This window comes from Octopus bimaculoides, chromosome 19 (genome assembly GCF_046866305.1).
Source record: "Octopus bimaculoides isolate indiv1 chromosome 19, ASM4686630v1, whole genome shotgun sequence".
Taxonomy (NCBI): Eukaryota; Metazoa; Mollusca; class Cephalopoda; order Octopoda; family Octopodidae; genus Octopus; species Octopus bimaculoides.
This window is the reverse complement of record NC_142946.1, coordinates 7347686-7356746: the sequence shown is the minus strand read 5'-3', so window position 1 is coordinate 7356746 and position 9061 is coordinate 7347686. Positions and strand designations below refer to the sequence as shown.

The 9061-nt window shown below is 42.5% G+C and overlaps 1 protein-coding gene and 1 long non-coding RNA gene across 2 annotated transcripts in view; one reads left to right on the top strand and one right to left on the bottom strand.

The window, feature by feature from the left end:
- The window catches only part of LOC149131758 (uncharacterized), a 1457-nt gene extending 755 nt beyond the window's left edge, over positions 1-702 (top strand). Inside the window, exon 2 of the long non-coding RNA XR_016245168.1 lies at positions 472-702. This is a non-coding gene — a long non-coding RNA (uncharacterized LOC149131758). The remainder of the gene's footprint in view (positions 1-471) is intronic.
- Positions 1-9061, bottom strand: part of LOC106867241 (QRFP-like peptide receptor) — a 172324-nt gene that overhangs the window by 92851 nt on the left and 70412 nt on the right. The window lies entirely within an intron of this gene.

Sequence of the window (9061 nt, the reverse complement as noted above, 5' to 3'; positions counted from 1 at the left end):
TTCTTTCTGGTTTTCTTTCTTTTTATCATCTCCATATATTTATCTCCATGGATGTTTTGTGAATTCATTAATGCAAAAACCTAATATCGGTTTACTTTGAACTGCTTTTATCTAGTTCCAGCTCAGTGACAGTCAGCTCATACCATATGTTTCAAGTAGTTCCTTCGTTCAGATGCACTTTTAGCGAACTATGCCTCATGTATAAATTACTTTTTGTGAAGTCACTGACAGTTGATATCAACACTAATGCATAAGACTTAAATTCATTCTTGTCTTGTAAATTTATCAAAAGAACACTGTCGATAGAGCTGTTGTTGCTGGTGTTGTTGTTCCTGCTGCTGCTGCTGCTGCTACTGTTGTTGTTGTTGCTGCTGCTGCTGTTGCTGTTGTTATTATTCGAATTCTTGTTCTTGTAAATTCTTATGATAAAAGACGTTCTAACCATTCCATTATTTTGTATTCTCTTTAAAGCGGAAGACGACGACGACGATGAGGAACGTGTCCGATGACGATGACGATGACGGCGATTATGATGATCACGATGCCCATGACGACGATAATGACGGCGGTGGTGATGACGATAGCGAGGATAACGATGATAATGATGGTCAGGATGACGATGATGATGATGATGACGACGACGATGATATCGATGACGTTTATGTATAAGGGAATAAAAATTGCTGGAAGTCAGTAAAACAATCTACTAAGGGAAATTCTTAATAGGTACAACAGGTTTTCACATAGTTTCCTCCCTAGAAAATTCACTTGCAAGACTTAGGTCAGCCTGGGACCTTACAAGACATGAGTCGGCACCTTGGTCCCTGCGTGGCCAAGGTCTCACGCAGAGGGATTGAACTCGTAGCTGTGTGGCTGTAAAGCAAGCTTCTTTTTGATAAAAAAGAAGCATTAATATTTACTGTAGACAAACGTTAATCCCACCTGTACTTGAAACAGGTATAACAATATATTTTATTTCAAGTTAACAGCATGGTTACAATGCTTTGACAATCATTTTAGTAGTTTCATCGAATCCAACACCTGGTTGATGCAGTAATAAAATCAGTTTAAATTCGATTAGTCTTAATAAATCAATCGAATTGATTTGATTTGATTTGTCTAATTTATTCCCATGTCATAGAAAATTCAATATAAATTATTTCACTTTCTACAAAATGTTACAATAACGATTTAATTATATTTAATAACCAAAATGTCTTTGGTTTTGATTTAATTTTTTATTTATTATAGGCAAGTACGAGACCAGAGATTTTGGCATACGAATTTGTTCGATAATATTCATGATATATAGATAGACACATATATATACATGTGTGCATGTATATATATACATATTGGTGATGATATAACTAGTAATACATAAGCAAACGATCAATCAAGTAGACGCAAGTGTATGTATATATACATATACGTGTGGAGGAGTGCATGGAGACAGACCATGTGGTATACGTATGCGGAAAGTAAAGGTGTATGGCTCAGTGGTTAGAGCATCGGGCTCACAATAATGAAGTAGTGAGTTCGATTCCAGAACCGGACAGTGTGTTGTGTTCTAGAGCAAGACACTTAATTTCATGTACTCCAGTTTATTCAATTATAGAAATTAGTTGCGACGTCACTGGTGCCAATCTGTGTCGTCTTTTGCCTTACCTCTGAGCAACATCGGTAGCGTGGAGTGGAGAGGCTAGTATGCTTGGGCGACTGCTGGTCTTCCATAAAGAACCTTGCCTGGACTTGCACCTCGGAAGACGGACTCTCTAGGTGCAATCTTATGGTCATTCGTGACCGAAGGAGGTCTTTACCCTTTTTATCGCAAGATTTTTCATACAAGATTTTTTATACAAGATTTTTTCGGCAAGTGTTGCCACTTCAAAAATTTTCTGTTAGAATTTTGGAAACCCGTTTCTCGCCCAGCTAATGACATACAAGCAATAAGAATGAGCCAATTCGCGGATTTTAATTTCAAAGTGGCCATGCCCTTTACAACCACATTATAATCAGTGCTTTTCAAAGTAGGCGGAACTGTCCTATGATGAAGTGGATAATTTTGTAACGGTTTGGGGAACGAAGTGGATGGGGGATGTTGGAGAGCAACATATGCATCGTTTAATTGCCTTAATTTTTAATAATATTTGTAATTTTTTCTGCCGATAAATTATCTGGCATCATTACCCGTTGCAATGTCATCTTGACATTGCCCACTACGGTGATGAAATGAGTTATGCGCAAGTAACCTTTTAATGGCGATCCAACTGGCAGTAGCAATTTTTCTAGAGTACTTAATTTTAATTTTAACAAGGGGGTCATTTAAAAGCGTTAGTAAAAGGAAGAGGACGATAGTTGAAAAATAAGAAGCACGCCGGGGACGAAAATATGAGCATTTTGTCTTTTAGCAGCGACATATTCGATAAAACTGTTGTGGTCAATCTAAATCTTGTTGAAAATTTTCCGAATCTATTTTTACTCGATCCATATATATACGCACTGGCTATTGTTGTTGTTTTTTAATATGCTTTGTTGTATTGGGTCTGGTGGAAGAGATGGTGCCCTTGGCTATAGCAGGCTCTCTGGGATAGTGAGATTGATAGGGTTAAAACTCCCCTTTCAAAAGTTTAAGTCGATAGCTGCAAGAAAAACAAGTACAGAGACCTGATGTTCTTGAGAGAAAGGACTGGATAACAGAGGTTAGTGTGGGGGCCGAAAACGGACACAATAAAGGGGAAAAAGAAGAGTTGAATTATCCAAGTGTAGCTAAGTCGAGAAGGTACCATACTAACCAGTTTCCAGAAGAAATAACCATTATAGTAACAGTAGAAATAACCATTATAGTAACAGTAGAAAAAGCAAAGTGATAAGAAGGTATATATAGGAACGAAGGCTTGGAATATGTCTAACTTCTTTGGTACAAGCAACAGAAAATTTTAAACTTATTGTTTGTCAGTAGTTACGATATCCCACTCATACATAAAGTTCTAGGGAGAAATGGCTGAGCATACAGGTTGATGCTGGTCCTGAAAATAAACATGATACGGGTGGCAAGAGAAGAGATGAATTAGCCGGGTGAGCCTGAGTTGAGATGATATAATACTAGCCACCTACGTGGAGAAAGCGCTACTTATTGTAGAAGACGATTGATGAGATGTAATTTTGGTAAATATATTTGTTAAAATGAGATGTCAGTGTTATTTTCCATTTTGCGTAATTTAGACGACAGTTTATTCACTGCACCCGGCGGAATTTGAACTCAGAACGTGAAGACCGACGAAGTACCATATCTATATACCATGTATATATATATATATATATATATATATATATATATATTTCTTCTCACTAAAGGGCAGTGCTCCAGCATGGCTGCAATAAAATTACGTAAAAAAATAAATAAAAGAATAAAAGAACGTATTTAGATACAGATACACGTGATGGGCTTTCTGCCTACCAAATTCACTCACAAGACATCGATCGTCCCAGAGCTACTGTAGTAGAAGACATTTGCCTACAGTACCTCACTAATATTTTATCCAAAACCACATAGTTGCACAACGATCTTCTTAGTCACGCAACCGTGCCTCCGCCTATCGTAGTTTTTCGCTCAGAGTTTTGAATTCACGTTTTAAAATCACTAACTTCCCTTCAAGAGTTTGTCGCGTAAAACCACAAAGGACTTTTATCAGACATTTTCATACAATGTAGTTGGTGTGATACGAATACATTATTCACTCTATGCGTTATAATGGTACTTAAATATCTGATTCTGCAGCGCAGTTTTTTTTTTCTTTGTTTTTTTTTTCTAACGTTTCTATTTTGTTATCCATATCGCTTGCTTATATTTAGATATTCCATTACCGTGTACGCTGTGGGTATCTTCCAGATGGTTTTTTTTTCTTTCTCGGAATGATAATTTCGATATAACTCTACATAATAACTTCTATTTGCAAGCAGGGGTTTATAGTCCAATATGTTGTTGCTATCATATATGTTCAGGTAATCTCAGAGTAATATCGTCAATAACTTTTAACATAAGAATGGTTTGGAAGTTTTTTTTCCCAATTCACGTCGAAAAAAGCATTGTTATTTATACGTACACAGAGGTAATGTGTGAGTGTGTGTGTGCATATATAGTTGAGTATTAATACTACACACTCACACGTATATATATATATATATATATATATATATATATATATATATATATATATATATATATATATATATATATATATATATATATATATATATATATATATATACATATATATATGCATGTATGTATGTGCGTAAATGTGTGTGTGTGTGTGTGTGTGTGCGTGTGTGTGCGCGCGAATTTAATGGTGGTTATGACAGCGTCAATTGTTTGCTTACAATTACATTGTTCTCTGCTGTGGTAGTTTTTTGCTTGTTTTTAATATCTTCAGAAAATCGAGAAGCATCATAGGAATTGGAGAAACAATTGCTATCTGGAAGAGCAATTTTTCCGACAAAAATGATACCCGTCATCGAATCTATTTAACCGCAAAGTAATTTGGAGAAGTTCTGTTTAAAAGCTTCAGAAAGCTGGCAGAAGGATCTTCGCTGGTATTACATAGCACCGGAATAAACTTATATGTAAATGCAAAGACTTAAAGTGAAGTGAGAATAGCAACCTCTCTTTAGACAGCTCTTAGATTTGATAGGGTTTACTGGTCAGTCCCTCTGTAGAGTTATATGTTTGGCGTCACGGGGTCCACTAGATAGAAGGCCATTGGGTTGGATGTGGAGGCAGCGCAGATTGCTTCAAGGTGGTTGTGGATCAAGCGGTGTGAGCCCTGGAAGGGGCAGCGCAATTAGAAGTAGTGATGCTAACTGGACATAGGCCGGGCCTTGATCAATCTCGGTTGGATTGCCTCAGTGCGAGTGTCTGATGTTGACAGACTCGAAACACTGAATGATCACGGACGGTGGATATTGGTGTATCACAGGAAAAAATGTATGGAAAAACTCGGTGGTCGAGTTAGTATTCGTATCGACACGGTGGTGTTGATATGATATCAATGGCATCCATAGCCGTCTACTTTCTTCATTGACCACAACCTTCGTATTTCCCACTTTAAATCGTCGTAGTTGTTTTATTTTTGCTTCTTCTTTTATATTGATCCTGTTGCCACCGGGGCATGCTATGTCGATTATCATACGCGTTCTTTCTTTTTTATTTACCACAACAATATCCGGTTTCCGACATCTGGTCAGGTGATCGTACTGGATCATTGCATCCCCCAGGATTTTGCAATTCTTATTTTCGGTGATTAACTGGTACTTATTTAATACTGGTACCACGTCTTTGCTCTTTGTAGTCCGTGATTTCCATAGAGTTCCCAATGGATCATTCTTTTCTACTCTAGGCACAAGGCCCGAAATCTTAGGGGAGGGGGGGGCCAGTCGTTTAGATCGAACCCAGTACACAACTGGTACTTAATTTATCTACCCTGAAAGGATAAAAGGCAAAGTCGACTTCGGCGGAATTTGAACTCAGAATGTAAAGACAGAAGAAATACTGCTAAGCATTTCACCCGGCGTGCTAACGTTTCTGACAGCTTGGTGCCTTCCAATGGATCATTCTTGCCACATTGTCATGGATAGATAGATAGATACATAGATAGAGACAGACAGACAGACAGACAGACAGACAGACAGATAGATAGATAGATAGATAGATAGATACATTTCTTTTATTAGCCACACACGGCTCAACGAAGATGGGACAAATACAATGTAGAGCTTTTCTTTTTGGGAGGGGGAAGGAAGGAAAAAAAAAAAAAAAAAAATTGGTGGTGTCGATCAAAAGGGATCGTAGGAAGGGAAAAAGGAGCAGTTCGATCAAAAGGGATCGAAAAAAAAAGAGAAAAGGAAAGGCCGATCAATAGGGATCGTGTATCACACAGTAATGTTCTCGTGTAAAAAGAGGGGAGGACAGTTTAGGTTTAGCCGTGGAAGGAAAAGCCCACGGAAAAGACCACGGTAACCTTGGTCAATATTCTCATTGAAGAAACTATAACAGTAAGTGACTCTCTTTTGCCTTTTTGTTTTTTTGTTTTTGTTTCTTGTTCATAGGGTTATGCTCAAGATGGCTCCGTCGTTCACACGTGCCATCCTTGCTACATTCACCCATCTTTTTTTTGAAGCATTCACTAGACAAGACTTCCCTTTCTACTCTCAACTTCCTCTTCAGGTGATACTTGAAGAAGTTGATGAGAGATTGCCCAGAGAGGAAAGTCTTTGTCTCTAGACCTTTCAGACGCGTCCACCATACACATTCTTTCGCCATAGCCACAAGTACGATGAAAATAGCTCTTCCTTCCCGTTTAAAGGAAGGAGGCGCGACAATATTCACGATAGACTCGGCTGATAGACCGACTCGTCCCACACGCGATAGCAGTTGTTCGACGTAAGCCCACAGCTCGGAAATGGTGGGACACTGTACGAGTGCGTGCAGAACGGTTTCGTCGCTCTGCCGGCATCTCGGACAGGTCGGCCCCGTGTTTCTCGAGCCATGCCTGTAGAGCTTATCCCGAACGGGTAGTGCTTCTCGATAGCACTGCCAGGCCAGGGATCTCTGGAAGTTGTCCATAGGTCCCGGCCCGAAGGTCGTCTTAAACAGGCGGGTCAGGTATTCCTCGTCGACGCCCAGGTTCGCCCCGAGATCGTCGTCGTACCTTCCCTCCACTAATCCACTATAGAATGCGTTAGTTGTGATGAAGTCGTTCAAGGTTGACCCGGGTTGTTGGAGTTGCCGAAGAGCAGCGCGACACTCGCGGTGCCATTCGCCCTTCCTCGGCCTCTTCTTGATCCATGACTGCAGTTCGGTCATGGAGACGAGCTGCGGGAAAGCGCGCCGCACAAACGGTGACCACACCTGTTCACCGCTGTCTACGTAGAGCCGGAGATGTCGCAGTCTCAGCGCGTGTCTGCGCATCATCAACCACGGCATGCCCAGTCCTCCTTTTAACGGGTGTTGGCAGCAAACGGATCGCCTAACCATCGGAACGCTTCCTTTCCACAAGAAGCGGAAGAGGATGCGCTCCAGTTTGGTGATGGTAGGGTCGGGACAAGGAACGACGGTCAGGCGGTAGTAGATGACGGACGCGATGTACGTGTTCGCCACCTCCGCCCGACCTTTCAGGGAAAGCTTCCTCTCGGCCCATTGCCGGGCTAGAGTGGCCACCCTTCTCGTTATCTCGTCCCAGTTCTTCTCCGTTTGGAGGTCTGGACCAAACCAGACCCCGAGCATCTCAACCGGACCGTCAGTCCAACGTCCCACGACGGAGGCGCTACTTGACGGCATGGGGTTGCTTCTCCAGGTGCCGAGCCGCAAGCCCACTGACTTATCCCGGTTGATTTTCGCTCCCGTTACCGCTTCGTAGTCTCTCAGTGTCTCGCCGACAAGCTCGATGTGCTTTTGGCTAGACACTATGACGGTGACGTCGTCCGCGTATGCCGACACGCTCGTCCCGCATCCCAACTCTCGCGGGATGCCCCTCAGCGTCGCCAGCTTCCGCAGTAGTGGCTCGAGAGTCAACACGTACAGAAGCGATGAGAGGGGGCATCCCTGACGGACCGAACGTGCAATGTCGAAGGGTCTTGATAGATGCCCATTGACGCGAACTACCGAACGGATGCCTCTGTACAAGGCAGCCATCCAGCCGCGGAAAATGGGACCGAAGCCGGCTGCTATGAGGACAGCCTCCAAGTATTGATGGTCTACCCTATCGAAAGCTTTCGATTGATCTAAATTGATCAGGGCCCCACCCATGCCAGGTTCCTTAACTACCCTCTCTATGATGTAGCGCATCAGATGGAGGTTGTCATGGATGCTCCTGCCCGGCACCGCGCACGTTTGCGCCTTGCCGATCAGTTTCTCGATGACAAGCGCCAACCGCTTGGCTAACACCTTGGCCAAAATTTTCAAGTCTGCATTGAGCAGAGTGATGGGCCTAAAGTTATCTATGACGTCCCCCTTGTTTGGATCTTTCTTCAGCAGCGTTAAGGCTCCTCGACTCACAAAACCGGGAATGCTCCCGTTTTGCTGCCAGTTGCAGTACACCGCCACCAAGACGTCTCCAAACAAGTCTGGCTTACAGTTGTAAAGCTCGTAGGGCAGACCATTCAAACCCGGAGATTTGTCCCTCGAGCATCCCGCCATCGCGTCCCTCACTTCCGCCGCCGTGATGGCACCTTCGCAGCACTCCGCCTCTCTTGCCGAGAGTCGTGGCAGGCTGTGCAGGTAGGCACTGAAGTCCACCCTGCGTTCTCGCTCGCCATTCGTCCCAAACAGTCGAGCAAAGTGCCGCTGAAAGGCCTCACACATTTTGCTTGGCTCGAGCAGTTCGCGCCCCTGTTCGTCCACCAGAGACCGAATGGTGGATTTGTTGCCCTGTTGCGCCTCCGCCACCCGGGCCTCTCGTGCGGCTCCAACACCTTCGTTTCTTAGAGCACGCATCCTAGCCCTGACAACGATAGATAGATAGATAGATAGGCAGGTAGATAGATTTCTATGCGTGTGTATAGTAACGTACATAGAAAAATTTTTAACATAAATATATATATATATAGAGAGAGAGAGAGAGGGGGGGGAGAGACACAGAGAGAGACACAGAGAGAGAGACAGAGAGACAGAGACAGAGAGAGAGACAGAGAGAGAGACAGAGAGAGAGAGACAGAGAGAGAGACAGAGAGAGACAGACAGAGAGAGAGAGACAGAGAGAGAGAGACAGAGAGAGAGAGACAGAGAGAGAGAGAGACGGATCGTAGATATTGAAAGACATATATGTTGTATGTATGCATGTATTACTACTTAGAGAATAAATTTAATAAGTTTGACTATATACAATTCTGTACGCATGTATATATATATATGATGTATGTACATGTATATATATGTAGACACATACACACACACATACACACGCACATACACACGTGTGTGTGTGTGCGTGTGTGTGTGTGCGTGTGTGTGTGTGTGTACATATATTTACATCAAGAGACTGACATGTAGGTAGAATACAAG